Below are 18,306 nucleotides of genomic sequence, written 5' to 3'. Positions count from 1 at the left end.
GTTTGTAAACTCTCGTATTTGTAAAATTTGTATAACCGTCAATGCCCACCCTGACTTTGACTCCATGCCCGCATAATCCTATGCTTTGAATTTGTATAAAACATGGTATTTAATTTGTATAAATCAATTATTTCTGTAAGTATGTATGTCCCTGGTATGTAGCAATAAGGAAAAAGAGATCACCAAAGGTTTGCAAAGCCATTGATATGTGTGAAATGATGCAGGAAGACTCAAACCTAGCGGATTTGTGCGTCGGGCACTTAGTCACCACATGGTCCACTCGGCGGACTCCGGAGTGGGGCTCGCTACACCCAAATAGATCTATCACTAATGTCCCTCGGTCCTACAACGAGGATTAATGGCCTTAAGTGTTGTACCCACCACTCACATGATCTGAACGTCCCAACCCTCCTTAAGCTAACCATAAACCATGTATAAAAATGTTCTAAATAATTGTAACATGTATTTTACCACAGCCTCTAAGGCTGAACCTCCCCAGCCTCTAAGGCTGAACCTCCCAGCCTCTAAGGCCAACTCCCTAGTTATGAAAATCATTCACATTTCGATAATACGTATTTGTTTTGTAAAAACCGGTACGTTTAGCATAAACCTTTTGTAAATCATTTGAGTTCCTCGAAATCGATTCGTAATATGATTTAGTTTAAAAATCATTTTCTTGTCAAGTTATATAGAAACTTTATATTTGTAACGCATTATGTTCGTAAAACCATGTGTTTGTAAACTCTCGTATTTGTAAAATTTGTATAACCGTCAATGCCCACCCTGACTTTGACTCCATGCCCGCATAATCCTATGCTTTGAATTTGTATAAAACATGGTATTTAATTTGTATAAATCAATTATTTCTGTAAGTATGTATGTCCCTGGTATGTAGCAATAAGGAAAAAGAGATCACCAAAAGTTTGCAAAGCCATTGATATGTGTGAAATGATGCAGGAAGACTCAAACCTAGCGGATTTGTGCGTCGGGCACTTAGTCACCACATGGTCCACTCGGCGGACTCCGGAGTGGGGCTCGCTACACCCAAATAGATCTATCACTAATGTCCCTCGGTCCTACAACGAGGATTAATGGCCTTAAGTGTTGTACCCACCACTCACATGATCTGAACGTCCCAACCCTCCTTAAGCTAACCATAAACCATGTATAAAAATGTTCTAAATAATTGTAACATGTATTTTACCACAGCCTCTAAGGCTGAACCTCCCCAGCCTCTAAGGCTGAACCTCCCAACCTCTAAGGCCAACTCCCTAGTTATGAAAATCATTCACATTTCGATAATACGTATTTGTTTTGTAAAAACCGGTACGTTTAGCATAAACCTTTTGTAAATCATTTGAGTTCCTCGAAATCGATTCGTAATATGATTTAGAGATACGAGTTTGTATGTTCTTGCAAAATGTGCTTTGTCTAAAAATATACAGTCTTTGTTTATCAAAAACTTTGTATGTTTCTGAAAATCGTGCATGTCTTTCCACCCCGAAAACATTTACAAAAATGTAAAACAGTAAAAAGGTGGGGTTATGGACTCACCTGAATATTCCTGTGCGAAGCTAGCTAATTACGACTTCGTGATGTCGTTACCAAGACTGGACTTGCTAGCGTGCATTCTACAATATTCCTAACACGGAACATCTTATAAGTTTCTAAATAAACATAGTAACTAAACTACGTGTCATCGAGCTCTACCGAATCGTTGACTGAACGATTGACGGTTAAGTTGTTAACGAAGAAGTTATACTTGTTAAGTCTCGTTTGATAACGTTAATAATTTACTAAGTCTAGAAAATACTTAGTTTTTGAGAAATTTGACATATATAAATATTTATACAAAAATATCAATATATCGACAAAATAATGTTAGTCGTTCCGAGAAGTCGTATGTGTATAAAAAGGATATTTATATGAAAATAACATATAATAAACTCGTATTATGTATCGCGTCTCGTATGATATTTGTCGAAATATATGTGTACGCCGTTTAGGCGTTTGAAATAAATATGAAATGTTATACTTACTTTATAGAGTTTTCGTGTTGACGTCGTTTAAAATAAATATGAGAGTTACGTTTATTTTATAGAAGAATACGAGTTGTTTGGCGTTTGAAATAAATATATATAAAATATATTTACTTTTATAAAATAAATCCGAATCGATTGATGTTTGAAACAAGCATACAACTATATTTATTTTTATAAAAAGAATCGTCGAGTTTTTAGGTGTTTGAAAATAAATATAAAGTTATTATATTTATTTTATAAAATAGTTCGCGTTATTTACGTTTTCGTAAACTATAAAATGTCGTTGAAATAATATATACATCTGTATTTGTTTCCATAAAAGTCGCTTGATATTGATAGTTGTCGTTTTTAAAACAAATCATATTTTGGTTAGGAGTTTTCTCGAAAAACGGGCAGAGTTTCCTCTGTTTTTGGACGGCCCCGACAACACAAGTTGTCGTTATATTTCAAAATTCAATAACCAAATCAAACAAGATTCAATCACCAATTATAGTTTTTGTAAGAACGACAAAAATGTAAGCTAAACACTAAATCGAATCGGTATGAGCTTGTTTCACGAAATTAATGCAACTATATAAATTCAAATTAATTCGTCGTTAACTTTACCACTCTTCGTGTCGAACGCCGAAAAAGTTGACTGGGTTACCGAGTTGACCGAGTTGACTAGCTGCGTTGACTGAGTTGACTCGGTGAGTTGACTGAGTCAACCGGGTTAACGGAGTTAACCGAGTTAACTGAGTTAACCGGGTTTAACCCGAGTTAACCGAGCCAAAATGGAAGCTAACCGTCTGACCGAACCGCGCGACCCGAACCGTTGATCGAAACCCGAAACTGAACAGATATGCTGTTGACTTTTATTGACCGAACTGAAACAAAGTCGAAACTGACCGAGTCTAACTTTTGACCACCGTTGACCAGCATTGACCGCTGGTTGACCCGTTCACTGTTTGACCCGAACCCGAGCCTTAACTAAATCAAACAAAATCTGACCGAGCCGCATTTAGTCCCAAACACGAAGTTGAAAAACCCGACACAACTCGAACCCGCTGACTAGCTTAGACCGAACCCGGAACCCGAAATCTGAAAAAACCCGAACCAAAACTTGAGCTGACATGTAGAACTTACCAAATCTTGAGCCAAACATCACCACCACCACTATTATCGGTGGGACCCATCGGTCCGAAGCACAGACCGCCGGAAAAAACGAAATGACTGGCTGAATCGGGACGTCGACCGTCAGACCGCTGGTCCGAGACACCGACCGTCAGTTCTTTTTCTCTCTCTCTCTCTTCTCTACTGCTCGAACCACCATCCGGTTCTCTCTCTCTCTTCTCTGCTGCTCGAACCACCATCCGGTTCTCTCTCTCTCTCTCTCTCTCTCGCTGAAACTTTGGTAGCCGCCGTTCACCATCGCTCACCACCACCCGGTGATGGTGGTGGTGGTCTGTGTTGTTATCGAGGAAAAAGGGGGGTTGTGGTTGAGGGTGGTTTGTGAGGTCGGGAGTCAAGAAGATCGGAGGGGGGGGGGCGTTTGCCGGAGAGAACCGCCGCCGGAAAACCACCTTCACCGCCGCCAAGGTGGCGGCGCCGCCGTGAACCACCGCCGACCTCCGCCACACTCCGGTGGCCTGACTTGAGTGAAAGAGAGAGGGTGTGGAGAGAATTTTGTGGGCGTGTGTGGATTACAATCTGCACAATTGAAAGAAAAAAAAAGAATATGGTTCCTTTTATATGTTGATTTGATTAGTGGGCTTGGGCTTGGGCCCAAGGTCCACAAGCCCAGTCCTTGCGTTTCGAGTGGCCCAAAAGTTCCTACGATCTCGTTTTCAACACCCGAGCATCCTAAAAATGTCGTAGGATAGACTATTATGGTCAAAAAAAATGCGTAAAGTGATGCCGAAAATTTAGAGTTCGACGTGTACGGGTGTCGTCGCGTTTAAAATCGCGTAAATATTTATTTGGTCGTTGCTGACGCGTTTTTCAATCCGGTTTTGTCGACGAGTACTAGAATTTAATTATGAAACAAAATATATCGTAAAAATTTAATATTTGTCGGCGTTGTCAGTATTTTGTTCGGTTTCAGTTTATTACCGTTAAATTTTCAGTAGTTTCTTCGCGGATCGTCATACGCGCACTGAAATGTCGAAGAGGCGTTCCCAGGCACTCCAACAGCCTAATTAGGTTAATCTTCATCATAAACACTACTTATTATCGTTTTAAACATCCGTTAGTTGCGTAATTAGGAGCAGTAAATCACCGGTTGTCACATTCTCCCCCTGTTAATAAAATTTCGTACTCGAAATTTAGACTACGTTAACTCCTTAGAGTTACATTATGCGTCAGTAATTACGAATAATGTCAAAGGAAACGAGACATACTGATACAGTCACCAATGTGACCAAGTTACAGGGGTCCAATAGAAGAGGAATTTCAACCAATAGAATTCCAAGTGGACGTTTACAATATGCAAATGAATGTTAGAAACAATAACATGCGCTAGGAGAAGCTTAGAATCAACAAGCCCAAACGAAATAGTTTTGTATGAAACGCTCGATCATGATCAGCCCAAGCTGCAAGTTCTACTGACGCCACAAGGTGTCGTAGTGAATGAAACAATTCAAACATAGCGGTGATCGAACAAATTCACCACGTTTGAAATCAAATGAAAGCGTAATAAAGTGAATCTGAAAGTTTGTTTCAAATGACATTATAGAATTTTCAATTGAAAATGAAACATCAAAGAAATAATGTTTTCGATCGAAGATGAAGAAGCAATGGATATCGCATAACATTCGATCGATAGTGAAAGAACCGTTAGGAGGTACACCGAAATATAAAATGAATTTTGTGTACCATTGTCTTAATTCACGATTGCATTAAGACTGCTGTAATATGATAAATCAAAGCGGATTTAAAGCAATTCAATAAATAAACTATTAAATCCGTGCATGGGATGCGTAAACGAGATTAGTGCAAGCTTCAATCAATGAAAACACCACCACAAGATGTCGAAATCAACAAACGACTTAATGGAGTTGTAGATCAAACAAATCTACTACGACTCAGAACAGTGAAACACTTGTTAAAACGAATTCGAATATGATGCTTTCAAAACATCATATAGTGTCTTGAATTGAATGTGTGTAATGGACAAGTTCAAACAATTGAATTTGACTTCGGTGCAAGCCGACAATAAATACATGTATCGACAGGAAAACTTTCGGCATGGTCACAATGAAAAACCATGTATGTATCTTGAAAAGAAAAGAGATTTCAAGAAAAATTTATTGACTTGATAACAGAGGAGCCAACAATTACAATAATGCGAGTCATTCGAATCACAAATCAATAATTAGGTTTAGCGAAACAATATTTGAACTTTGATGAAACGCTTATTCGAAACGAAGCCACATGCGTAACAAACGATGCATTCGTGGCATATAAATTTTCAAGAAATGAAGCAATTGAGAATTCGCTAAATGATAGAAACGATCGTGATATAATGACCATTAAGAGGAGTAGAGATATGAAAATCTACTCAGTAAATGCAAAAGTCAAAATTTCAATAAAAGAAATTTGAGGACTTTACCTGGGGTTGCGTGTGATGACCGGTTGTTAGGTTACATTACCATGGAATGTCGAATATAGCGTATTCGTCGTTATGAGTTAGGGGGATTGCGGAGACATACGTCTTCTCCTTGGCGTATTTCGTGTCGTTTGCAGGATCGCGTGTCAAGTCGTCGCTTCCTGATCGATAGTCCTCCTGCTGACAGGAATCTAGCGTCGTCGTTGAATTGCGCCATCGTGTCTTTTCAAAGGCCTCGCCCCGATAGTCGTTTGTGTCGTACTTCCACCTCCGTTGACAGATAGCTTAAGTATCACGTATACATGTGCACTAGCGTTTCGTTCTGCGTAGAATGTGATGTACCCCGACATCTGTTGACGTAAAATTTGAGTTCCATGTATCCTCGTGCACTCGCGTTTCGTTATGCGTAGGCTGCCTGCTAGGGAAGTCAAAATATCGTAGACAATTTGGATAATAGTGTGTGCCCGAGTTAACAATCGTGGTTCCTACGTGATGACCTTTAATGAAATTTAACATAAGTTTCCGAAGGTCATAAATGCATGTTCCTAAACTCTCAGAGTTTTGTGTACTGTATGTAATAGTTTTATGCACCGTGTATGAAACACCATAATAGCGTATGTTTGAAAACAAAATTTTGATTGTTTGTTTTTCGGCAACGGTTGGAGACCATATTTGAGTACTAGGCGTTCTGTATGTATTCAACGTCTTAATAGTCTAAGTCCCAGAGAATATTGAGGTTAGAGCCTAGGTATTCCCACAGAAACCTAATTCGCTGTAACCTATAGCTCTGATACCAATCTTTCACACCCCGAAATTATCAGAGCTGGCATGACTGGACTGGTATCTTCATTGCACAGCGGAAGCAAATAAAGCTAAGACTTCTAGAAATTGAACACCCACTAAGTTGTTAGTGCAATAACGTCTGTAGCTTCCGTCAACATGTAGTCATATTTTGTATAGTTGTGTATGTATTTTGTATGTTTGTATGTAAAGCAGGACAGAATACGATGTAGTTTTGTTAAGTGCTATTGCTGCCAGCCGCTCGGCTAGCCCAGCCGATCGGACAGCCCGGCCGATCGAGCAGGCTACTCGATTGGTTAGCATTGTCAGCCGATCGGCTAGCCCAGCCGATCGGCCAGCACTCTCTTATTCTGTCCTTGCCTATAAATAGCTGGTAGGTCAGTTTATTTAGAACCTTTTGACACTTTCACTTGCTACCTACCTTTTGTATGTCTGAGTTCTTTCTGGCTCCTGCACATTTTCACATCATTCAATAGAATATCAGACGGTGATTCAAAGTTGAATGTTGTCTTTGTATATCTGCTATGTGATTACATGAATTCCGCGCATTAATCACTTTACGGTTCAACTACGTTTACGAACAAGAAGATCCCATCCGAGGGACCAACAAGTGGTATCAGAGCCTTAGGAAGCTGAATCGAGACCTACAGAGATGAATTCACCGGAAGTCAAGCCGTTCTTGTTGATTTAGAGACGAATTCACCGGAATTCAAGCCGTTCTTGTTGATTTAAAGACGAATTCACCGGAATTCAAGTCGTGTTAGCTGTTTTAGAAACAAATTTCACCGGAAATTTGTTATTTCTATCATTCTGACTCAAATTTCGCCAGAATTTGACCGATTCTTCTATACTCTTCTCAGAACTAGCTTTATTTTTCACTTTTACATCATAAAATCGGAAAAACTTAAAATTCAGTGAGATTTTACGATTAAAAATTGATAAATTTGCTATCAATCGAATCGCAATCATTAGAATTACAATCCAACAAAGTTTCACAATCAGATTCAATCTAAAACTTGTTCAAATTGATCAAAATCTATGGAAAACTGTTCATGTTTGCTGATGTCAGCCGGTCGAATGACCTAGCCGATTCATGTACTTGCTGGCGTCATCATTCCAGTTGCATAACCGTTTAGATATTTTCTGTTAGAAAGTGTTGCTGACATCATCAGTGTTAGCCGATCGAACGAGCAATTCGATTGGACAGCATTGTTGACATTTGATATTGTTGCTGAAATCATATTGCTAGCCGATCGAATACGCCACTCGATCGAATACGCCACTTGATCGGACAGTAATTGTATACTGTTTACATATTTGTAGTTGTCAGCCGATCGAACCAGCTGATCGATCGAACGAGCCAGCCGATTGTGGGTGTGCTGGTCGATCGAACAAGCCATTCGATCCAAGTGTTCTTGTGTTTACATCTTTAAAAAATTCAAAATTTTTCTAAGTGTTTGATAAACATCTCAGGTACTTAACAATGGAAGAATTCATGAACCCATTCAGTGAAATGTATGCGTTTGCTGGTAACAGTGGAGATGATTCAACAAACCGAACAAATGAGAATACTCCAAGTACGAGAAAGACGTTGTCGGAAGCACTTAGTGTGGAAAGCGCTTATGGAACCTACAATAAGCCACCAAAGCTGTTAGCAGTTGAAGATTATAACCGGTGGGCAAAACGATTCGAGGAATGGTTGAAAGCCTTCGCGTACCCCAGTTGGAAAAGCTTAAAAAATGGTTTTAACAATGGTAGAAGAGATTTTGAGAACATGTCAGAAAGTGAAGAGATTGAATACTTTGTGGCCGAACAAAAATGTTTAGCTTTGATTAACCAATCAGTGAGAGAAGATATAATCTCACTAATTGAGTATTCAAACGCAAAAGATCTTTGGGATAAATTACAAAAGAAATGTGTCGGTACTGCAGAAATCATTAAAAACAAAAAGAAACTGCTAAAAAAGGAATTTGATCTGTTCGGATGTCTTAAAAATGAGTCTGTTCCAAAAATGATTGAACGTTTCGGACATCTAAAGCTAGAGTTGGCCAGGCATGGGATTGTGTTTACTCAAGAAGAGCTTGTAGACAAGTTATTTGATTCTTTGCCAGACGAAATGGATTGGCAATACTACGCAATGATGATCAAGAATACAATCCAGCCAAGTGTCCTAACAGTTGATTTGCTGATAGAGAAACTTGAGAGTCATGAGCTCGAAATAAAGAAAACACATAAAGTCAATCACTCGTTATATCAACAAAATGTGGAACTTTATTATCCAAAGAGCTTGATTCAAAAGACAGGATCTCCGAAAACAGCCTTCACTGCAGAAAGTTCACAACCAATGACTCAAGAAACCTCACACAGTGGTTTTCATGGTGGAATGTCTTTCAACAATCCAAGTCAAGGACCATCTTCAAGCACATCAAACCAACAGCAAACTGCACCAAAGAATGTCTTTCAATGTAATATCGCTGTTGATTTGAAAAATGGTCAAAATTTCAGTGAGGAATCAACGAAACAACAGATGATTTTCTTAGCATCTGTATTGGAGTCATATGAAGGGTTAGTTGCTGGAAAGATAGGTAACACCAACCTGACGAAGGAAGACTACGATCAAATAGATCCTGAAGAAATGGAGCTAATTGATATTCGTTGGGCTATGGCCAGTGCTGTTCGTCGAGCACAGCGTTTCATGGAAATAGCTGGCAGGAAAACTATTGGTGGTCCATCTACCAAATTGGGTTTCGATAAGTCTAAAGTGACATGCTTCAAATGTAAACAAAAAGGTCACTTTAAACGAGAGTGCAAAAACGAGTTGCTGATGAGTCTGCTAATCCGTTCCGAGAAGATTACTATAAGAAAGCCATTTATCATCAGAACAAGTCGGAACCTCCAAGGCTGAAGCAGACTGAAGAAAAAGAAAAGGAAAAGTCGAGAGCTCTAGCAGTCATTCATGATGATGAGGGATACGACTGGAGTGAAATATTGCCTGAAGAAGATGCAGTTGGTTACGCATTCGCAGCAGGAAAGATTGTTTCGTTCAAAGATACAAGAACAGAAGAAGAAAAGTTTGTGAACAGAAGAATGAAAGCCCAAACAAAAGTAAGCAGAATCTATACCATTTACAAAGAAGCTAAAAGGGCTAAAAGGTGGGATCCAGACAGAGAATGTTATCTTGATCCTCAAGGTAATATCGCAATCGATCCAAGTTCACTCAGTGTTGATTCAATCATTCAGCAATATGCTGAAGAAGAGGAAGCTAGACAAAGAGAACGATGGGGTGAAGGTGAAAGTGGAAGAAAAAGAAGAAAAGGTGAAGTTGGCAGAAAAGAAGATCGATGATGGGGTGATAGATACATCACAGGAGCTCACATCCGAAAATCTGATGAAGATGGCAGACAAAGTTCTAGTTGCTAAAGAATTGGAGGGAGATTCTAGTTCTGGAACTGAGTCAAACGCCAAGGTCAGTCATGTAACAACCCGCACTTTCGTGCGTTGTTACTACTCGATACACTCGTTACGCCTAGCACCGGAGATTCGGATCATAATGTAATCATACCAGTTATATCGCTAAATCGAAGTATAATCGAATAATTACGCATATTCTATCGCTATTACAAACCTATTTTGCATAACACTCACGATGATGTCGAATATGGGCCTAAACTACCCTTCTCGATGAGCGTGAGGTGTCAAAATGTGAGTAATCAACGCTAACGAGGGTTATCGGGAGAGTACTATGACTCTAACCGTCATGACGATGATGGCAATATGAGTAAGTGGTGCCCCGATAATCATTGTGGCACATCACATCGAAGAACGCACTCGAAGGCACGCGTAACTCGATCACCGCACTGAGAATTGGATACATAAATACGTATATACGGCCCTTTTGTGATTAATTATAATAAATAAATTAATAATTATATAAAAATATAAAAATATGGCTTAAACCGTCGAAATCGCACCAAAAACGGGATCAAAAGTCTTCCGAACGGATCAATTCGATCAGACTAGTCCAATTGGTCAGACCGGCCCAATCAGATAGGCCAGTCCGATCGGATGGGCCAGTCCGATCGAATGGGCCAGCCGATCGACTGGGCCAGCCGATCGACTGGGCCAGCCGATCGACTGGGCCAGCCGATCGACTGGGCCAGCCGATCGACTGGGCCAGCCGATCGACTGGGCCAGCCGATCGACTGGGCCAGCCGATCCAACTGCTGTTTTGCCTTCCTTTCCCCTTCCTTGCCTATAAATACCCCTCCATTCACTCCCAAACACTTGTGTTGCTGCTCCTAACCGACCAAGACGCTCCAGCCCTCAAATCTCTCGATTTCTTCCGATTCTTGTAAGTTTTCAACCCGAATCTTGTACTTTCTTGATCCAAATGCAATCCTTCATCTTTCTACCTTTCAAATCTCAATTTTTAACCGTGAAATCAACGGATTTGGGGTGTTCTAAGGTGATGTCACCATAAAGTTCTTCAAAGGTGATGTCATCCCATGAAGAACAACTCAGATTCGGATGATTTACATACGATTCTTCATGAATCTCAACCAAATCAATGTTTTTCTAATCAAAGGGCCACGGATTTGGGATGTTCGGATAGATTTCATCCCAAAGTTCTTATGAACTTTAAGTGTTGACCTCATATCATCAAGAACAACTCAGATCCAGGGCATTTCCTAAGTAAAATCAAGGTTTTTACATCAGATCTAGTGATAAAATGATCGATTTCGAGTTAAACATGGAAAAACCGACAAAAACGACCAGTTCTGACGAACGGGGTGATTCCCGGCCGTTAAAACAGGTCGGAATTGACGGGATTTCAGTTGCTTAACACCTCATCGTAACGTCCTAACCCAAAACGCCGAAAAACGCTCGAAAAATCATCGAAAACAGCCGAACAGGATGGCCAATCGAGTGGCCCAATCGATCGAACAGCTAGTCGATCGAGCAGCTAGTCGATCGAGCAGCTAGTCGATCGAACAGCTAGTCGATCGAACAGCTAGTCGATCGAACAGCTGGTCGATCGAACAGCTAGTCGATCGAACAGCTAGTCGATCGAACAGCTAGTCGATCGAGCAGCTAGTCGATCGAACAGCCATTCGATCGATCAGGCTGTCCGATCGATCAGGATCAGGCCCAACCGATCGACCAGGCCCACTCGATCGAGTGGCCTGTTCGACTGGGCCAGCCCAATTACAATTTTCAGCCCAATTTCACTATTTTGTCCGATTTTAACCCAATTTTGCCCGATTTCACGCAAATCGATACCGTTTAACGCATAGTAATCTATCACTCACATAAATTGTCTGAAATCAGGACATTCTCCGGCACCGATTCCGCAAACCTAACCGAATACGCGCTGTGAGTATACTTGACCCCTTTTATCGAATTTTGGGTGTAACATACGTTCCATAAAAACCAAACTTATCAAACGAATGATTTAATTGGACTATTTATCACTTGCGAATAACTGTTTGCATAGATATACGTGATGCTAGTACATGTATGCTAGGACTTATACTCGTGACATCCCACCAAGACTAGTATAGTACTATTTCGCCCGACGGGGTCTAGTTATGCCATCAAGAGTCGAGCATCGAGGACTTAGCTGGTAGTATCAGTTTTGTGAGTATATATGTTGTGTATTACGTTTATGCATGTGGAAATTCGCAGCACTTTTAATCTATCACACTATCACATATCAAACCTGTATACTCGCCAATACTTTTGTATTGACAAAGTTTTAACGTATGTTGCAGGTTTAGCCGAAGTTTACATCAAATCAAGCTAGGAAGTCTAGAAACGCATCTAAAATCTAGGTTGTCGGATTTGAATTGTTCGAGAGGACAAGAAATCCGTGATAACTTACGTGATTGTATTGTTTGTTAGTATGGGATGACAAATGTAATAAATATTATCGCAATATAGTTGTTATGGATTCTCTTGAGCAATCTGATTCGCCTAGTGCCGCGCCCCGATGATTCCGCCATCGGTTGGGGTGTGACAGATTGGTATCAGAGCCATAACTATAGGGAATTAGGCAAAGTTTGAGACTCGACCTAGTCCGGGTCGATGTCTTAGAAAATTGACCTAGTCTATAGTCTAAGTACCCACAGGCCGACTCTTACGAACTCGTTAGGGTTTGTTTGGGCCAACTTGCTACTCTCGATCTAATTTGTTGAAAGTTACAACTATTGTGTGAACACCGCATACTACAGCTTCACACAAAGAGCCTTTCCTAAGGCTAGAAGGTTACTTAGCCTTTCCTAAGGCTGACACAATACACATGTTTTCAAAACTACTCGCATAACAAAGCCGAGTGATCTAGTCGAGACCAGGTGTGAAAACCAATAACTCTCGATAGGATCACTCACTCAGCGTATTTTTCTAGCACGAGAACTCTTTGTTGAGCTAGGAGTGACATCCACATCTCGACAAAAGGTCTCCATTTCGAAATTCTGGTGGAACTCTCGGATTTATTCGATGAGCACAACCACAAATGGGAACGAAGTTGTTAAGCCAGGGGTGAAACCCATACCTTAATCAACTGTTCCACTCCATAAAATGGTTTACAAAAGCTCTCACCAAGGTCACGACCATAACAACGACTCAGGCTACGCGAAGACTAGAGAGACGAATGTCAGGAGCTGCATCCCAGTGGAAGCATGAGTCCTCTAGGTCAACGCGTATGCCCGAACCTGTTGGTTATAGTCGGGTTACTTGGGTAGTCAACGCCTAAGCACCCAAGGCATTCCATCTAAATTATACGTGTATGGTTTACGCCTATGAGTTTTCAAATTTAAGCTTTACGATTTACCGATTTCTCGATTTATCGAATTTACGAACCTCGATTTACAAAGCGCACAACCTGCACAGCTATCGCAATCTAAAACAAAGACCGAATGATCGCAACGAAACAAACGCCTAAGTACTCGAATTCGCTCACGATATTTCTTTTATCGCGTCCTCGCGAATTCTGAACCAATATCTATGTGTAACCTACAGCTATACCTATACGTACTATATACAAAACGAATCAATTATGTGAGAGCTTAGGAACCTAGAATTTTCCTATGTGGCTCCTATGTGTTTAATTAAATTCTATACCAAGTTTTGATCGAATCAAATCGCATCAAAAGTTCAGAAATCATTATGATCGAATCTCATTCCGAATCCTTCTGTCTAGATGCCTTCCAACAACTCGATCTCGAGACAAGTAGCTAGGAGAAGAGCCCAACGACGCGCCGATAAGAGGATTGCCTCAATTGTGACCAAGGAAGTGGTCAAGCTCATTCCTCAAATTGTCGCGCAAGTGCACTCTCAAGGCCACTCTCGAGCCCCGGAAGACGTCAAGACGGGATCTGCATTCCTCTACAAACACTTCAAAGCCTGTGATCCGATGCCTTTCACGGGTGAAGGAGATGTTTCTCAATTACTCCAGTGGTTCGATGCCATCGAGGTTACCCTTCGTCAGAGTGGGTGCCCCGAGGATCTTCAAACTACTTGCGCCACCGGAGTATTCCAATCCCGAGCACTCGATTGGTGGACCGCCGAACGCAACAAACGTGGGATCTCCGCAGCTTACGCCCTCTCATGGGGTGAGCTGAAGGAACTCATGAAGGAAGAATATTGTCCCCCTCACGAAGTCCAGAAGCTAGAGAACGAATTTTCGGAAATCAAGCAAACCGAAGGTGACAATGCGAGCTATACAGCAAGGTTCAAACAGCTCAGCATAATCTGCCCAAGTCAAGTCGACACTCCGAAGAAAGCTATCGCGAAGTATATTCGTGGCTTACTAGAGTGTGTGGGTGATTTTGTCGAAGCTGCAAAACCTACTACCATCGAAGAAGCCTACCGTCTAGCCGCAGAGCTCAACAGCAAACGAGTCGTAAACGGATCCTTCACCAAGAAGCCTGTCACACGAGCTCATCAAGCAATCATCATCAACTCGTCCGACGATTCCTCTGGAGAATCGGTCGATGGATCATCTGACAGCTCCTCGGAGGATTCTTCCAAGGATTGCTCCGACAATGTTTCCGTCAAATCACCAGGCAAATCCGAGGACGACACTACATCAACTCCAGAAGCCCAACCGAGCCGCAAACGAAAGACCGTGAGCCCAAACTCTTCAACAACTGGACTGCCGCAACCCGAACCTCTCCGATCAGTCCCAGTTCAGCCACAACGAGCTTATCATGGATCTCATCCCCTGTGTTTCACATGCACGTATCATCACCCGCTAGAAGCAAAATGTCGCTATTGCGCAAATTGCAACTGGTATGGGCATTATACGTCGCAGTGCCGTACAAGACCGTAACCTGGAAGGAAATCATCAGCAACCGCCGTCTCCGCAAGTATCCACAACAACGTTATTTTGATCCTAATGTTGTTGTAATAATCCGACTTATCGCTATCATTTCTGGAACTTATTTCATATATCATCGTGTGTGGATTCTATTTCTCTTACAATCGAGCACTATCTAGACGCTAGCACTATGTACTATATTATGTATTTTATCCCTATAACACTCTTAGAACGAGGTACGGTATACGTGCAAGGGACAACTAATCACGGGTGCACACGGGATTATCTTGGTCAGTGCACGGAGATCGTAGTGAAGTTCTAATGGTGCCATAACGTTTAAAAGCACGGTCAAGGCCGTGTCAACAAAGTGTGACACCAAAGCACGGGGCATAAGTAGTAGGGGTGACGCGGGGGTACGCTTTACCATACTACCGAAACTTCGTGAAGAAAGTGCCATGTGGAGTTGGACGTTATTAGACCTATTATACTATTATGGTTAATTTGACACTCTACCATCAATCACAAGGCGTAACAAAACTAAACCGCATCACTGCGAGGCTTCTCGTAAGTCCGCGTACACAAATTGCCACATCGATGAACTTAGGTAAGTTCACCCCGAAGAGCAATTGGAGCAACGCGAGACTGGTCGTAAAGTCTAGAACGCAACTCAATCGCAGTTTTGCCGGATCTATCCCGCAATCAAATCATTCGATATGTGGCTCGAAATCGCAATCGCATCACGTGTTGTCTAGAAATCTCTAACGCTAGTTGTTGTCAATTGTGTGAACTTCTATCAGCTGGTGTGGATCGTCTATTGTAGATTCGCTAGACGAGTATCGAGAATCACTCGCCGCCTTCCACTCTTAACGCGCCTCGCACCTAATCCACCAACTCGATACTCTTATCATGGTTCGCTATTACTTATCAATGCACGCATTCTACGTGTCATGTTAGCGCACAAGACCTCGCTTCACGAGACGAAACTAACAAGGTTGAAACATGGTGATGTTTTGACCATATTAGTTGACTTTGTGGAAAAAGGCCGTGTGGGCTAGCCTTAGTACTATTCGTGGTGTAATCAGTTCAATCAATCGTCTATCACTCGCAACGCAACAATCGTCACTTATCAATCTGTTGAAATCTATTGTCTATCGATGTTCGAATGTTACTTGGAAGTCATCGCAGGTGGTGTAATGTTAGGGTGCATGACATTGCTTCACAAGATAAAACTAATATGGAAACATGGTGTTTGTCATATTAGCAAGTCTTGTGGAAACGTGCCATGCGAACTTCGTGTGGAATCAAATCGAAATCTCATTTACCCGAATCAAAATCGTGTCATTCGTTGCCCAACCAAGCATACCATATCAGCGTTGTGCGACCGGACTACTCGCACCCGCTGCCTACGCTTGGTTGCATCCAACTTATTTCTATTCAAAACTCGGTCTAGCACCTCATCGCTAGGATCAAGGGAATCGAAATTCTATCTGTGTCTTATCGGCACGCATGACACTGCCTCATGAAACAGAGTTAATATGGGTAAAGCATGGTGGATACGCCGCTGGTACTTCCTATATATAAGTGTTTTAACCATATTAACGAACTTTTGTGGGAAGGTGCCACGTGGGGCCCGATGTAAGTTATTTTTCCATAGTATTAAGGAAAACCTATTTTTATAAAATTTTTACTAAAACCGTTGGACAAATGAAATTCCTTACAACATGGAGAAAACATTGAATCAGTTTGGCTTCGTGCCCAATGAAAATTTCATAAGTCCAATTCTTTTCTTAAAACCTTTGCAATGACCGACAGGAATCTTCCCGAGAACGAGGGTTCGGCAGTCGAGTTCCGCTCGAACCCACGTTGTAGGAAAGTTTTCTTAAAACTTATTTTGCCACCTGATTCTTTTAAAATGTAAAACTCAAAACCTGTTATCAAATAACAAAACCCTCCACATAGCGCTGGTGTGGACATCAAAACGGTCGACACCGCGCCATGAGGAGATTTTTCTTAATTAACTTCGGAAATTAATCGAGTATTGGTAAGTTTAAAACGCTATAAAATTGCTTTTTGTATGTGTTATCACTTCTAACTAATCGAATCGTATGCTCTCTCTATTTTCACTCGCCAAATCGTAATCGATCGCTCGTTATCTAGACGCTAATAATCTCTACTCTCATCGCATCAACTTCTACAACCCTACCATTGGATTAATTTCGGGACGAAATTTCCTAAAGGAGGGGATACTGTAACAACCCGCACTTTCGTGCGTTGTTACTACTCGATACACTCGTTACGCCTAGCACCGGAGATTCGGATCATAATGTAATCATACCAGTTATATCGCTAAATCGAAGTATAATCGAATAATTACGCATATTCTATCGCTATTACAAACCTATTTTGCATAACACTCACGATGATGTCGAATATGGGCCTAAACTACCCTTCTCGATGAGCGTGAGGTGTCAAAATGTGAGTAATCAACGCTAACGAGGGTTATCGGGAGAGTACTATGACTCTAACCGTCATGACGATGATGGCAATATGAGTAAGTGGTGCCCCGATAATCATTGTGGCACATCACATCGAAGAACGCACTCGAAGGCACGCGTAACTCGATCACCGCACTGAGAATTGGATACATAAATACGTATATACGGCCCTTTTGTGATTAATTATAATAAATAAATTAATAATTATATAAAAATATAAAAATATGGCTTAAACCGTCGAAATCGCACCAAAAACGGGATCAAAAGGCTTCCGAACGGATCAATTCGATCAGACTAGTCCAATTGGTCAGACCGGCCCAATCAGATAGGCCAGTCCGATCGGATGGGCCAGTCCGATCGAATGGGCCAGCCGATCGACTGGGCCAGCCGATCGACTGGGCCAGCCGATCGACTGGGCCAGCCGATCGACTGGGCCAGCCGATCGACTGGGCCAGCCGATCGACTGGGCCAGCCGATCGACTGGGCCAGCCGATCCAACTGCTGTTTTGCCTTCCTTTCCCCTTCCTTGCCTATAAATACCCCTCCATTCACTCCCAAACACTTGTGTTGCTGCTCCTAACCGACCAAGACGCTCCAGCCCTCAAATCTCTCGATTTCTTCCGATTCTTGTAAGTTTTCAACCCGAATCTTGTACTTTCTTGATCCAAATGCAATCCTTCATCTTTCTACCTTTCAAATCTCAATTTTTAACCGTGAAATCAACGGATTTGGGGTGTTCTAAGGTGATGTCACCATAAAGTTCTTCAAAGGTGATGTCATCCCATGAAGAACAACTCAGATTCGGATGATTTACATACGATTCTTCATGAATCTCAACCAAATCAATGTTTTTCTAATCAAAGGGCCACGGATTTGGGATGTTCGGATAGATTTCATCCCAAAGTTCTTATGAACTTTAAGTGTTGACCTCATATCATCAAGAACAACTCAGATCCAGGGCATTTCCTAAGTAAAATCAAGGTTTTTACATCAGATCTAGTGATAAAATGATCGATTTCGAGTTAAACACGGAAAAACCGACAAAAACGACCAGTTCTGACGAAC

The sequence above is a fragment of the Helianthus annuus genome, chromosome 15 (assembly GCF_002127325.2).
Source record: "Helianthus annuus cultivar XRQ/B chromosome 15, HanXRQr2.0-SUNRISE, whole genome shotgun sequence".
Classification (NCBI taxonomy): domain Eukaryota; kingdom Viridiplantae; phylum Streptophyta; class Magnoliopsida; order Asterales; family Asteraceae; genus Helianthus; species Helianthus annuus.
This window is presented reverse-complemented; position numbering follows the sequence as displayed.